This window comes from Alligator mississippiensis, chromosome 1, assembly GCF_030867095.1.
Source record: "Alligator mississippiensis isolate rAllMis1 chromosome 1, rAllMis1, whole genome shotgun sequence".
NCBI lineage: Eukaryota > Metazoa > Chordata > Crocodylia > Alligatoridae > Alligator > Alligator mississippiensis.
The window spans coordinates 104,909,424-104,925,644 of record NC_081824.1 but is presented as its reverse complement, the minus strand read 5'-3'; positions in this window follow the sequence as shown (position 1 = coordinate 104,925,644).

Here is a 16,221-nt window from a genome sequence, read left to right as displayed (position 1 = left end):
GACTGCCAGAAAAATGACAACACACTGTATTTTTACTAAAGTTGGAGTGCTACAGAGAGGCTCACTCATTCTTAGAGGGACCATTCTTTGCAATGCATATGTCATGCATCAACTTTTCCACAATCCAACATTTTTTCCCCAATAAAAATTATCTTTTAGCTTGTCTAAGGTTTTCCAATTCCAAAACATCCAGTAGTTTTAAAATCCACAATGGCCTCAGAACCTCCTTTTTTAAATATAGCTGATGCCCATGCCTGTTTCCCACACAGTATTTCCACTTTAAGCTTTCAGCCTTTCCACTGAGACCACAAAGCTTTTATTGTAGTATTTGAGGGCATGTTACATGTAGAAGCCAAAGACCATCATTTTAAATTGCTATAGACCTTGTCCTATTATGAAACATCTGTCTGTTTGTGTCTATGTGTATGTTTCTCAAATAAACCCCCCACCTCTCACCCTTTAAATTAATTCCCACTTCCCATAACCTGCTTTTAAGATTAAGCCTGTTACTGTGTCCAGGGCATAATCTATTTGAGGTAATGGATAAGTCTCTTTAGTTGTATTTAAAAAGTATTTTAAATGAGTCTCTTTAGTTTTACTGTCCATACAGACTCTGATGTACACCAGTCAGATTTCTTTCTTCACTAGATGTACGGGTAGATCCCAAGGACTGGTAGAAGGTTCGAATTATGCTTTCCTAATACGTTGCTCTAAAGTTTTTGTAAAGCATCTTCCTCTCTGTTACTGGCAAGTGGTTACTTTTTGGTTCCATGCCCCCAGTTATCAATTTAATGCTGTATCAGAGCAGTACAACCTAAATCTTTGCTTTATGAGAACAACTAATTCTTAGCCAGAAAGTCACTTGAATTGTTCTGCTACCCCCTTTAAAGTAAAAACTTCATTGGAACAAGCCCAGTAGAAGCTTTGCAGCTCCCATTACCCTCCTTTTACCTTCTCAACTGGCACGTATTAGATCTAATGTTTCATTCTGAAGTGTGATTTTCTCTCTCTCACTATTTTCTGTATGTTTTTGAAAAGTGACAAACAAACAGGGATGTATTTCTGTTTTGGAACCACAGGAGCTTTAACAGGTAAGGCTCTTTGATCTCAAAAAGGGTTTCCCATCTTTGCTGAAATTTACTGCAGTGTTTACCAGGTGCAATGGTTTTTGTCCTTGAATACAGATGTGTATTGCAAATATTCTACAAATACTTAATTTTTTCATAGATATTAAGACTGGAAGGGCCTTTGAGATCATTGAGTCCAGCCCCCGGCCCGAGGGGCAAGAAGTCATCTAGGGTCAAAGAATCCCAGCTAGAAAAGCATCCAAACATTTCTTAAAAGTGTCCAGAGTAGGTGCTTGCACCACTTCTGGAGGAAGTCTATTCCAATCCTTGGGGGTTCGGACAGTAAGGAAGTTTTTCCTCATAGCCAGCTTAAAATGGTCTTGGAGGAGTTTATGACCATTGGACCTTGTTGTCCCTTGGGGTGCTCTGGTGAACAGATGTTCCCCCAGATCCTGATGCACACCCCTTATATACTTACAGGCTGCCACCAGGTCACCCCTAAACCTGTGCTTTTCCAGGCTGAAGAGTCCCACGACTCTTAGCCTCTTTTCATAAGGCCTGTTCTCTTGCCCTCTGATCATGCACATAGCTCTCCTCTGGACTCTCTGAAGCTTGAATTGTGAAGCCCAGAATTGGACGCAGTACTTTGTCCTTGCTGTACAAGGCCAAGTACAGCAGGAGGATGACATCCTGAGATTTTCTTGAGAAGCATCTATGGATGCAAGGCAGAGTTTTGTTCTCCCTACGAGCTGTGGCATTGTATTGCTGGCTTGTGTTCATCTTGTGGTCAGTCATGACCCCCAATTCCCTTTAGGCCATGGTGCTAGTGAGCGTAGCACTGCCTAGCCTATAAGTGTGATGCAGGATTTTTTTTCCCCGAGGTGCAGTACCTTGCATTTATCCATATTGAATGTCATCAGGTTTTTATCTGCCCACTTTCTAAGCCTGTCCAAGTCAGCCTGCATCACCAGCCTATCCTCAGGTGTGGATGCTCTACCCCAAAGTTTGGTGTCATTGGCGAACTTGGTTGAACAGAACAGGTCCAAAAATGGAGCCTTGGGGGACACCACAGGTCACAGAACTCCATGATGATTCACTTCCATTGGCTACCATTCTCTTGGTCTAACCTCAGATCCAATTCCCCAGTTATTGGATTGTGATGTAGCCGAGGCCACAGTTGGTCAATTTTTTCCATGAGGAGATCATGGGACACCAGATCAAAGGCCTTTTTAAAGTCCAGCTATATGGCTTCAATCTCTTCTCCCTTGTCCAGGTGATATGTCACTTGGTCATAGAAGGAAATGAAATTGATCAGACAAGACCTACCCGCAACAAACCTGTGCTGGCTGTCCCTCAGGATGTTGCCATCAGCCAGCTCATCTAGAATGATCTCTTTAATAATTTTTTTCCAAAATCTTTCCAGGGATTGAAGTCAAGCTGATTGGTCTGTAGTTTCCCGGTTCAACTTTCCTCCCTTTCTTGAAGATAGGCACCACATTGGCTTTTCTTATGTACATTAGGGATGTATTCTTTTCCTCCCACAGCAAGAAGAGCAATTTGGCCTACAGAAATGGATATAAATTAAACATGTATAAAATTAACTTAGAAAGTGGAAGATTTTGTGGAAGATTTTTTTTTTCCATCAGAGAAGTGAGATTTTGTAACATCTGCCCTATAAGCATAGTAAAGGCAAAAACTATACTAGGTTTTTTATATTAGTCTATATAAGTTTATATTCAGAAGTTTACATGTTGCTGTTTGCTGTGAAATAGGGGACAGGTTTGAGTTTTGGAAGGGGAGAAGAGGGAGTAACCTTAAATGCTTAATTTTGAGTAGAATACATTCTGACAAAATATAAAAGCAGATCAAACACCGTTAGTGTAACATATAAATCAATACATTCTCATATGAAACACTGTGTGTTTTTTTGGTATCTCTAACTACAAAAGACATAGTAGTTAGTAGTCCTAGAAAATGTGCAGAGAAGTGCCACAAGGATAAGCAGGGACATGGAAATGCTTCTCTATAAGGCTAGGACTTTTAAGCTTAAGAGAAAACCCAACTGACAAGGGATATGAAAGAGGTCTACAAAACCAGGAATAATGATAAAGAGAGAATGGAGAGAATGTAACCATGCTCAAATGGGGATTAGAAAAATGAATGCAGGATAGGACCATTTGTGGTTATTAAATATGATAATGAAGCTTAAGCTTCCCAACTGGGATTTTATAGGTCTCTAAATGCTGGGAGCTGCTAGGAAAAGACAAAGGTCTGATCAGGATAGGTCCTGCGTAATCTTCCCCTTAGTATTTAATTTGTGCCACTGAGAGATACAGAATTCTGGGTTATATGAATGTGTGGTCTAAGATAGTATGGCATCTCTTATGCTCTTTTATGAGCGCCTATTAATTTTCCAGCTATTTGTTCATAAGTACAAAATGGTTGAAGAAAAGTTAAGACTAAAGTAATCACTGTGAAAAGCATGCCTGCTTGGAGAGAAGAGGATGATTTAGGTGTTTAAAGGCTTCTCTTCAGGCTGTTTCAGAAGTTCACTACATCCGCTCAGGTGGTTGCAGATGCTTCCTTGTAGCCTTCTAGCTCTGATCCTTTGTTCTTTCTGCCACTACTCCAAATGTAGAAGTTCATAAAACAATAATTGGTAGAAACTCCACCACAAGTATTTTGTATACATCTTACTTTGGATGATGACATATTCCTGCATTTCAGGGAAGGCAGCTGTTTTTCATAAAAGGACTTGACCATTTCTTGCAACTATTTTAAATGAAAGAAGTTTCCCCTCTAATTTCAAGGAGGTTTAACTCAAACCATAACATTATAAAGTAAGGGAGCACATTTTTAAGTGATAGATTTCTAAACCAGGTTATTCAATGTCCCATATATTTATAAAAAGCAATTGAAGAAAATACAGAATGAACACTTACTATATATTTTATCCCAGATGTATAGAAGAGTTATGATGTTAAGTGGTAGCTATGGTAACTTTTATTTGCAAAACACTGTAGCAGAACAGTAAAATATAACAAAATACAGTAAAACCTTATAGTGACCTCCACTTATTTTTCTATTCATGTTAACATTTGCAAGTCAGTTAATGTATATATTCATATATAAATATAAATACACACACGTGTGTGTATATATATAGAGAGAGAAAGAGAGAGAGAAAGAAAATGAATGAATTTTACCTGTGGAAGATTGGCATATTGGATTCATAGGCTTTCTCTGCCTAAAGAATCCAACAGCTTATAAAGAAAGATTTAGTTAAGTGGTATTTTAATGTTAATAAATATCACTTAGACACAGAATACTCTTTTAGATTATCATTCAATTGTATATATAAAAATAAAACACTGGACATTAATAAAATAAGAATGGTACAAATATGCACTTTATAGACTAACTAAATAAGAGCTATATAGAGCATAAGTTTTCATGAACTCAAATTCATAAAAGGCAGTTCCTCTAATGGTAAGAAATCATTTAATTTTCAGCTGAAATGTATTCACAGTTTATACTGATTTAGTTTTGTGCCATCATTGGCTTGTTTCTGCTGTCATGTAATCCTTGAGGTTATCATTCTCTTGATCATTCTAGTTGTATTTTTTCTGCAAGTGTTTCAGTTTGAATTCATCTTTCCAAAATATGGGTGGCCAGAGTAGTACACTGAAGTCACCAACACCTGGTATAATTGCATTAATACTTCCCTATCTCTACAGGAAATAGCTCAATTCACACATTTTAACACTGCATTTAGCTTTTCACAGCTGCATTATGTTGGTGGATTATAGTCAACTTGTATTACTGAATGTTATTTTATTTCTGTGATCCCAGTCCTCAGTATCATCCACTTCTTCCTGTAGCCCAATCATCCTCTATAGTTAGGTGGATTCTGAACTATACATCGTTAACAAATGTCATTAGCACATACCCATTTTTGTGCCACTGCTCCCCCACAGTGGGACCTGGACCCAGAGTAGCCTTGACTGGTGGGCTAGTGGGCCAGGACCCCTCATTCTGCTCACTCCTGTGTGCTTCTGGGGCTGCCCTAGAACCTGTTTGGGGCCCTGTACCTATACTAACTAGCAGTCAAGGATAGCAAGTTTGCCCTTGAAGGCAGGCTGAATCACTGCTGGCCTGGCCTTCGGTCTTCAGCAGCCTATTTCCCCCTCCCCTCCCACACTGATGCTCCCTGGAGCAGGCCCCACCAGATGCCTTCCTGCCTCTTTGGACCATGGGTCAGTGATTCTCCTATGCCATATCTCTTGTTCTGAGGCCCTCATGCTCCTCAGCCTTTCTCAATCAATTCAGTGTGGAGCATTCTCCCTTGGCTGCTATCCAGGGCTGGCCCCCTGTTCCTGCTACCCCAAAGAAGAATCTCTGGAGCAGGGCTCACCATACTGGGAGACTGAGTGGCAGCAATTCAGGGATGTCACAGCTGGATCCCAAGCAGTCTTTGACCCTAGTATGCAACTCTCTCTGTTCTGTAGCAGCATTAGTAGCCTCCCTTAGATAGTGGCTGGCCATCAGTAGACCTAATTTCACAGTGTATTCCTGGGCCTGGAAAGCTCATTCAAGTGCTGTGGCAGCATGGGTGCAAGCAGTTGCCAACTTGCCTATTCCAGCCCCCCACACTGAGGGTCCCAGTTGGTCCTCATTTTCTCAGTGTCACCTATGGACATCTCCAGTGCTCTGCAGGTGATTGTGTGACCATCCTGGGTTGAGCATTTTGGGCTCCATGACTGGAACTCATGGAAAAATGTGGAATCTGCAGACAAGAGAGACACCAAGGGAGCTATGGTTATCCCTCTGTCTGGACCACTTCCCCTGCCCAGGTCCAGAAGCTGCACAGCTGCTCAGAACCTGGCACTGGCCACGTTGTGGAACACCTGCATTCCACCTCCCAGCTAGCAGAACCCAAACACCTGGATTCCATCTCCCTACTGTGGGAGCTGAGAGGGCTGGGAATCCAATTATCTGGGCCTGGAGGGATGAGTCTTTTCTGTACCTTACCTGCAGCAGTGCTAATACATAGATGCTCTGCTAAGTGGTGCCTGGAGGCACACTAGCAAAAACCCACAGTTGCAACTGTTGGTTATTACCCAACTGTGGGGCTCAAAAAAAGCTTTCAGGGTTGTTCTGGGTGTATTTGGGTGCTGGTTTGTGTTAGGTAGATCCACATCAACATGCTGGCCTCTCTCAGGAGATCAACATAACCTTGAGGGATGGGGCAGCTAGTTGTCAGTTAACCAGATTTATGGTCCCTGTCAATGTAACACAAACTGATAAGCCCTGAACAACAGTAGAAGGTAATGACCCTGGAACCTCAACTTTGTTCCAAGACAGTAGCACAGTGGTAGAGGGGGGCTTGAAAGGCATGAGGTCAGTGGGGAGCATCAATAAATTAGTATTATCCATCTTCCACCTGGACAATTGTCAAGCAAAGAGCACACTGAATATCAGAGGAGACAACCACATCCTTCCCCATGAGCATACCCCAACCCCATACCCCAAGGAGCTGCATTATACTGTCCCCTCACCTATAAACATCTCATTCAGAAGGTCAGCAGTAAAGTCTCTGCATGGGTAACTAACTACCTTAAGATACTTAGCCAGCATGACACAGTGTAACAACTTCAAAGTGTTCAGAATAAATGCCCTTGCAGTGGTATATACAGATTACTGTGCTCCTGTACAGTCCAGAAGTTGTCACACTAAAAAGTTTGACACTGTACTTAACAGTGCACAGAGACTCATAACATGCTGCTGCACAACTCACACAAACACAGATATATTCTTTGCACTGTAGGACATTAGGCCAAGTGACATAAGAAGACAGACCCTAACAGCTGTCCTACTGCCAGGTTTCTGGGCTTATGGAGAGCCCAGCAGGCTGGGTACTGTGGCCTTGTATATTGCCGTAAATTTAAATAAGGGGTGGGGTGAATGGAAATGAACTGATCATTCAGACTAATCTGATCTGAAATCTATTTCTACAGCATTTTATACCAACACCAAATGAGTCCCTCATTGGGCATGACCTTGACAGAGAAGCATGGGTCAAGCTAAACACCCTGAGATCTGGATACAGAGAATTTTAGACCTAACTGTAGAAGATGAACGTCTTGGACAGTCCCCTCATGAATGCAGTGTCCAGCAAACAACACATTACTTAATTGAAAGCTGCAGTCTTTACAAATGCCCAGATGGGGTAGATGGAATCCACCCATAGAGTGAGAATACTAGACAGTGGCTCATAGCTGGCTGGAGGGAACAAGGGGTGGTGCTGGAAACAGGGGCTTCACCACCTTAGGTCACAGAGAGCCTGGGGACATGGCCAGGCCAGTGCTCAGGCAGACCACGTGGCTCTGGCTGAGGCTACAGTACTACTTTGGGGGGAGGGGGGAGGTGAGCAGGATGCCACAAAGCCCTATGGGTTGCCAGCAGAATGCTGAGTCATGCTGCGATTTGGTATAGATGTTCATTATGGTGCTCTAACCTGCAACATTGAAGTCTAATACCACATCCATCCAGAGTTACCTTAGAGTAGCATCTGCCATTTTTGCAGTGCTCTAAGTGCCCTGACCATCTGTTTGATTGTAGCTGCTGAGCACTTTCTGTGCACTTACCATACAATAAGTGTAACTTCTGTATCTGGCCATATTTCTTGAACTAAGGGAAGAAATACTACCAAAAGTGAAGAAATACTGCCCTGTTTTTAAGCTACTTGTTTTTTAAGCAACAGACTAAAAGTAGGAATCATTTTATTTTGAAATAATAGTTTGGCATTTTGTTTTAATAAGGAAAGAAGAATCATAGTACTGCATCCAATTCTTGGCTCCACAATTCAGAAAGGACATGGAGAAGCTTGTGCGAGTGCAGAGGAGACCCACATGCATGATCAGAGGGCAAAAGAACAGGCCTTATGAAGAAAGGCTGAGAGCCCTAGGACTCTTCAGCCTGGAGAAGCATCGGCTCAGGGGTGACTAGGTGGCAACCTATAAGTATATAAGGGGTGTCCATCAGGATCTGGGGGAACACCTGTCCAGCAAAGCACCCCAAGGGATGACAAAGTCAAATGGTCATAAACTCCTACAAGACTGTTTTAGGCTAGACATAAGGAAAAACTTCTTTACTGTCCAAGCCCCCAAGGCCTGTAATAAACTCCCCCCAGAAGTGATGCAAGCACCTACTCTGGACACTGTTCAGGAACATTTGGATGCTTATTGTGCTAGGATCCTTTGACCCCAGCTGACATCCTGCCCCTTGGGCAGAGGACTGGACCCAATGATCTTACATGGTCCTTTCCAACCCTAATATCTATGAATCTATGAATGTTAATTGTTTTGTACAATTCTTGGTTTATTTTCTATACTTAATTTAAGGGGGAGCCATCATGATCAGTAAGATCAACAGCTTCTATGTACAACTCTTTCATGCAGTTGTTCTTTTAATTTGCCTTGAAAAAATGAAAGTTATTGTCACCTCTGGCTTCTTTACACTATGATTCTTATTTCTTAAGATTCTTTTTAAGTTATTAATTTTAAAGGAGTTTCTTCCTGCCATGAATTTTAGGTTTATTTCAGGGGGAACCTAACGTGTTTCTGTATTTTTCCTATCAACTTCTTCAGCAGCAACATATTCTAATCAGAATTGTTGATGATTACTGTAGGAAAAGGAGGCAAAGAAAGATTTTTTTTTTTGTAATTGCTTTATATTCCTTGTCAATCTTTCTTGAAATAGAAAATTCTATGCTTCATTTGCCACTCTGCTGCTAAGTGACTGACAAACCTGTCATAGTGCATTCAATAAACATTAAGACAACATTTTCCAACTAAGTAGTTTCTACAAAAATGTTACAGTCCAGTCCATTTAGAAAAAAAAAAAAGATCTCTACCCTGCAGATCTGTGTTCACATTAAACTAAAATTTACTGCATTGAGTAGTAGCTTATGGAAGAGTTTACAGAGTGAGCTTTTAAGTTTACAAACTTCCACTACATTTGCCACAAACCACATATACTGTGAACTGTTGTATTAATGAGATAACAAGTCACATGGTACTTGTCTTATGTTAAATCCACTTTTCCCTTTACTGTTAGCATTTAAAAGGGGAGACCTGGCTAATAGGGGTGTACGAAACAGGCTGTATTTGATTTGAATTCAGCTTGAATCGGGGACAGTAATTTGATTAATTGATTAGGATCATTTTCCCCAATTTGATTTGGCCGAATCTGAAGATTTGCTAGATTGCACTGGGGGTGGGAAGTCATCCCAGCTGGGCTGACTTTCCACTTCTGGTGCTGCAATCGGGCGGAGGGGGGGGGGGGGGGGCGGAGAGTCAGTTGGACCCCTGGCACTGCAATTGGGCAGGGGGGTGGAGAGCCAGCTGGGCTGACTCTCTGCACCCTGCCCGATCACAGCACCAGGGGTGGGAAGTCATCCCAGCTTGGCTGACTTTCTGCCCCCCGCTTGATCGCAGCACTGGGTGGGGAGTCAGCCCACATGGGCTGACTCCCCACCCCCGGTGTGATCTAGTGCTGGGGATGGAAAGTCAGCCCAGTTGAGCTGACTTCCCATCCCCAGCCAAATGTCAAAACAGCATCTAAACAGCCTTTCTGTTTCAATGGAATGGAATGGAATAGCTGCTCCGAATCGAAATGAAATTTGAAACAGAACACTGTTCCGCCGAACTGTTGAAACTCAAGGTGAAATGTCATGGTGCTGTTTTGCACAGCCCTAATAAGCAGGGTCTTCTTTTAAATTGGTTGAAACTATTTTTCTCTTACACCTCTGACAGAAAAAAAAATGGAGATAATATCTAATTCATGGGGGTCTTTTTGAGGATTAATTAGTTAATGTTTGTACAGTGCTTTGAAGATGAAAAGCACTGTATAAGTGCAGAGTGTCATTGTCAGAGGCAACACCAAGCAGAAAATGAGAAGCCTCCACCTCATCAAAGGAAAGCTTTTGCACTTATTAGTTATCACATGCTCCCCTCATTTGTCAGGTCTTTCATTCAGGGAACCTACCATTTATTCTTTCTGTTGCTAAGAATTACATTTAAATGGATGTGAACTAGAAATAATAACAATAGGTTTTCATACAGTTAGACAGTAGGAAAGAATGTCACGATATTAATAATACTATATCCTTCCTCTAACATTTTTGAAAGGCATTGTGCATATCGAATGATAGAATCATAGAAAATTAGGGACCTCAGGAGGTCATATAATCCAACCCACTGCTCAAAGCAGGACTGTCCCCAATTAAATCATCCCAGCCAAGGCGTTGTCTACCCAAGTCTTAAAAACCTTCAAGAATGGAGATTCCACAACCTCTCTGGGTAACTGGTTCCAGTGCTTTACTAGGACACACAAGTGAGTCCTAGTGAGAATGTTCTTCCTAATATCTAGCCTAAACTTCCCATGCTGCAACTTGAGACCATTGCTCCTTGTTCTGTCATCTGCCATCAATAACAGTCCTGCTTCATCCTCTTTGGAACCACCCTCCAGGTAGTTGAAAGCTGCTATTAAATCCCCTCTCAGTCTTTTCATCTCCAAACTAAATAAGCCCAGTTCCTACGCTTCTTCTCATAAGTCATGTGCCCTAGCCCCCTAGGCATTTTCACTGGACTTTCTCCAATTTGTCTGCATCCTTTCTGCATTGGGTGCAAGGGGGTGGGGGTGGGCAATACTGGGCACAGTATGCCAGATGTGGCCTTACCAGTGCTGAATAGAAGGGAAGAATGACTACCTTCAATCTGCTGGTAATACTTCTACTAGTGCAGCCTAGTATGCTGTTAGCTTTCTTCAAAACAAGGGCACACTGCTAGCTCAGCTTCAGCTTACTATCCACTGTAACCCCCAGGTCCTTTTCTGCAGAGCTGCTTTTGGTAGAAGAAGAACTAAAGGATGGGGTTAATCAATTAATGTTCTGGATATAATAATCCTGCCACCGATGTAAAGATTTCTGTCCCAGGGACGCAGGATCAGGCAAGGGAGAAGCCTCATCCAGAGGCAGACCCCAGACAGAAGTAAAAGAAGAAAAAAACCTAACTGTTGCAGGGGCCCGGAGAAGCAAGGAGGCACACCAGGGAAAACTGCCCAAGCAGTTTATCAGTCACACACATCTCCAGCTGGAGCTGGGTGACATCACGAAGAGGCGTTACCCAGTGAGGATAAAAATTGCCCCTGAGAGCATGAGAAGCAGGACACTGAGTGCTGGAGGAGTGGCAGTGAACCGCCAGGCAGAGCGCATCCAGCCTCTGCAGTCAGCAGCGGTGGTGGCAGGAGGAGCTGCGGGAGATCCCCACACTGGGGAAGACCAGCAGGGATCAAAGGGGCTGGCAGTGAGACCAGCAGTGGCAGCAGCAGAAGGAGCTGCGAGAGAGCCCTGCACCGGGGGAGACCGGCGTGGACCAGAGGAACTGGCAGAGAGGCCAGCAGCGGCAACGGCAAGAGCCAGCAAGGGAGCTCCCACTGGAGGTGGTGGGTGCCATGACCCCAGGGTAGAGGCGGAGCCTGGAGGGGATGAGAGAAACCCCAGCTGGAGTGAAGGCATGGGTCCCAACCCAGGGAACATGCTAGTCTAGGGGCATTAGGAGCAAGGGGAGCATGGGACTCTCCCTGTGGTTGCTCCTCTTGCCTTTCCTTTTTTCCTTTCCTAGAGTAGGTTAGCTTAGCACACCATACCAGGGTGGGGGAATTAGAGACCTGTTTGAAGATGAAAGACCATGTGAGAACGCAGCGACGACCAACAGCATCCATTGTAGAATGCTCAGGGCGTTGAAAGGGACAACCCCAAAGGCTGAGTGTCATCACACCCTCCGGGTCTGGCCAGAGCCTGAGGTGCCTGTCCATGAGAGAGGACACGTAGGAACTGAGGAAGACATCAACAGGGGATAGCTGCAAAAGATCCCGAGGCTCATCTCGAAGGTTGGTGTATGGCTGAGGTGTAGGGGAGATTGGAACCCCGTGGACATTGACCAGGATGCGTGACAACTCTGGAGGTGTCCTCAAGGAGGACCCCCTTCACTGAAGTACCATCCGAAATCATAGCAGGTGAGTTTGGGGGATACCCCAAAGGTAATCAAGGAACCCTCTGGGGTCTACATGAGGTTCCTTGGTGAGCAAGACCAGCTGCCTGGGCAAAGGTGGCATGGGAGAGAATCATCGAGTGGAGACAGGCACAATCTTATAGTCTACTACAAAATTTCATGATACAGTTAGAACAGCTATAATAGTAAACACCACCATTTGGAAGAGTATATTAATTATTAGGTGGTATCTTCAAATGAAATGGTATCTTTGGTGGTATCCTTCTGAAAGAAAAGGCCTACTTCAGTCACCAATTATTTGATTTGATAAGATACAATAAGTAATGACCCCCCCTCACAAAAACATCCTGTTTCAGAAAAGCATATAAGCAAGTGCTTCAAGTTAAGCATATGATTTAATACATTCTTAAACTGCATAAGTTACTAGGTTAAATGTTATGGCTTATATTGTGTAGAGTAAACAAAGTGATGGTTGTGGTCCAGTGTGCTAGAAGCAGATTAATCTAACATGCTTACCCTGGTTGTTCCAAGGGGTTATATTCCTACAGATAATTTCTTCACTGGTCATCTCCTATGCTGACAGAAAACTATTTTAGTTACTCCCAGAGGCTCTTTACTATCTTTTTTTGGGTAAAAATGCCTGAAGGTAAGTGTCTCTACTTACTAACTATTCCATAATAAAATTTCACTTTTAATTTAGTGATTTTAGCCTTTCTTGACTCAGTTAAGCATATGCTAGGGAAAAGGCAAAAAGTTCATTAGCAGCCACAGGAATTTTAGCATTATACTAATCTAGCAATATATGCATTCCCAGTAGTTTTTAATCTTTGAAAAATTGCAGTCTAGTAATCCTGCATCTCAAATGCTTAACAGTTCAGTACATGTACCCTAAGGAAAAACAAAACACATGAGCTTAAAGTGCCTTAAAGTGCCTTTAGGGTACTGTTCAGTACCTCTGTTCAGATGTCCCACTGCTGCAATTTCTTAGTCACAACACCTGGATTGTAGCATCTTTCTCTGCAACATAAAAGTGAAAGTTGCAGCTTTTACTGAGGAAATTAAGATAATGGGTAAAGCAATATGAGTATGTGAGTGTTGCTGACCTTCCAAAGCTAACATCTTCATTATCACTCAGTGGCCTGGAGTATGTTATCTAAGCTCCTGGAGTTCATATACATCAGTGGCTTTTGCTCTGATATACACATTTAATCTATTTGTTTAACTTGAACCATGTGGGAACAGAATCAAACAGGGGATTTATTTCTCACTACAAAAACTAAATGGTGTAGTGATGCCCTGGGGCTTCACAGATTTTTTCCAGGAAAACACACCATCAAGGTAACCAGATAATAAATTCCTATTTATATGTTTATTTCTATTTTAATAGGGACTTTAGAAAGAAAGAAAGACCTAAAGAAAGACCAAGCCAGAAGGAAAGAAAGAAAGAAAGACTTTGACTTCTAAGACTTGACTTTTAAGAAACTTTTATTTCAGGGAAGGTGACAAATGGGGGGCAGTAGAAGACATGTACAGGTTGGCCCGAAGATCTGGGCCTCAAGGACAAGGCCTGGGCTCATGGTCTACAAGGCCTGCTCATACACTCTAGACAAAAAACAAAAAACCACAAAGAACAAAAGAAGTATTTACATATATACATATATACAGTTCTGACAGTGGGGATGCCCAGGGGGCCTCAGGACATCAGGGGTCAACCTGCATGGACAAAGCCTGAGGTCTAGGCTCTCTGGATGCACCTCTGCACCTTGAGCAGCTGGTGGTCACAGGGCAAGGAGCAGGCATCCCGCCTCAACCTGGCACAGTGCCCCCTCGATGGCCCAGTGTTCCTCAAAGGTGGACACCATCCACCGGAGGACCGCATGCTCAAATTCAAGTGAGAGGCGGGCCCGCACCAGCAGGCAGAAGAGCTGCAGGGCATCGTCCATCCCAGTCCTGGTGAGCTGGTTTCATCAGCTCTTCAGGGTGGCCATCTTGGCCTGGCCCACCAGGAAGTTGGCCAGGCTGACTGCGGCCCTCTCATCCACCCGGTATGAGAAAGAGTAGATGTAGGTGTCCTCTGAGAAGTCCCAGACCAGCGCCTGAAGCTGTGCCCCGAGGGTGGCAAAGAGTGGCTGCAGCCAGGGGCAGTTGAGGAAGGTATGGAAAACATCCTCGTCCAGCACCCCGGGCAGAAGGGGCAGGCCGCCAAGGCTACTGGGCCCAGGTGGTGCACAAAGGTGCCAGTGGCCAGGATGCCATTCACCAATCTCCACTGGAGGTCACCAGTCTTCTTGGTGGTGGGCACCTTGTACAGTGTGTGCCACGCTGGGTTCCTGGGCCATGCCAGGTGCTGCCACCACACAGTGTAAGGGCGGCTGGCCAGCACCTGGGCATGCTGGATGTGCACCACCCATGCGTACAGTCCCTTCCAAGGCAGTGTGCCAAAGGGGCAGCCCGTATTGCTGCTGGGAGGCACAGGGAGTCTAAGCAGTGTTTTGGGCTGGTTAGCCAGCTCACTGGCCACCACTGGGATGACCAGCAGTGGAGGGAAGGTGCCACCCATGACATCCATGGTGGGGAGTGCCTGGTGAGCCTGGAGGTAGCCTTCTAGGGTGGTCACTGCTTCTGTCAGGAGGGCTGCCCTAACAGCCCACAGAAGCCAGCCTGCAGTGCAGACAGAGTGCAGTGCCAGCCGGGCAGCCAGGGCTTTGGCTGACAGTCAGCCCGACTAAGCAGGGTCCAGAAGGTGCCCTAGGTGGGTGGTGTTTACCTCAATGAGAGGAGCCATGAGGCTGGTGGAGGCCAGGCTCAGCACAGCATGCTGCAGGGCCGGGTTGAGGACCAGGGATTCCTGAAGCAGTTGTAGGAAATGCAGGCACCTGGCTTGGGGACAGAAATGGAAGGCAGCCTGCTAGGTCCACACCATGCTGCGGTAGAATGGAGGAAGGACCGCCCCATTCAGGAAGGTGAGGTCCAGCATAAAGAGCTCCTGGTCGAAGCCAAGGCCTCCTGCTTGCTGTAGGAACCGGCACGCCAGCTGCCGCCATGGGAGGTGGCCCTCAGCATACAGGAGCTGCTGGAGGGCTTGCAGGCGGTAGGCAGCCACCCTGCTGGCCAGGTGAATCAGGCCCTGGCCCCCCTCACTGGTGGGCAGGTAAAGGGCAGCTCGCAGGAGCCAGTGGTATAAGTCCCAGAGGAAGTCCACTAGGAGCCTCTGCAGACTCTCGAGTAGCTCCGGCAGATGGTCCAGCACAGTGCAGCGGTGCCATAGGGTTGCTGCCACCGGGTTGTTGGTGATGAGGACCCAGATACAGTAGGAGAGGGTGGGCAAGCACGAGCGCTGCAGGCGGGCCTCCACTCCCTCCTCCAGGTCCTCCCAGTTGCAGGCTGCAAAGGCCGGTGGCCCCAGAAACACTCCCAGGGCTTTGAGGCCTTCCTGGTGCCAGGCAAGACCCCCCGGCACGTCCAGAGGTGGTTTGCCAGTCCATGTCCCAAGCATGAGCGTGTTACTCTTGCCCCAGTTGATGTGGGCTGACGCGGTAAGCTCATAGGTGCATTGGCAGTCCACCAGGGCCTGCACATCCTCCTGGCTGCCCAGGAAGACTGTCACATCATCTGCGTATGCTGTCAGCTGGATCGGGGGGCTGGTGGTTGGGCCCAGTGCCAGTGGCAGGGCTAAGCTGGTCAGGTGATGTCTCATAGCGTGCAGCAGCAGTTCGATGGCCAGGGTATACAGCATGCCCGAGACGGGGCAGCCCTGGCATATGCCATGACGCACTGGGAACAGGGAGCACAGCACGCTGTTCACCTTGAGCTGGCTGGAGGCATCACAGTACAGGACCCGGAGTGCTACAATGAAAAGAGGCCTGAAGCCAAAAGCCTCGAGGGTGCCGTGGAGGTACCAGTGGTTGACACAATTAAAGGCCTTCTCCTGGTCCAGGGAGACAAAGCCAACATCCAGGCCAAAGCGCTCCACAGCTGTGAGCAGGTCACGCAACAGAAACTGGTTGTCCTGGATGGTCCTGCCCGGGACACAGTAGCTCTGCTTGGGCCCAATAAAGAAGGCCATGATGGTGCAGAGA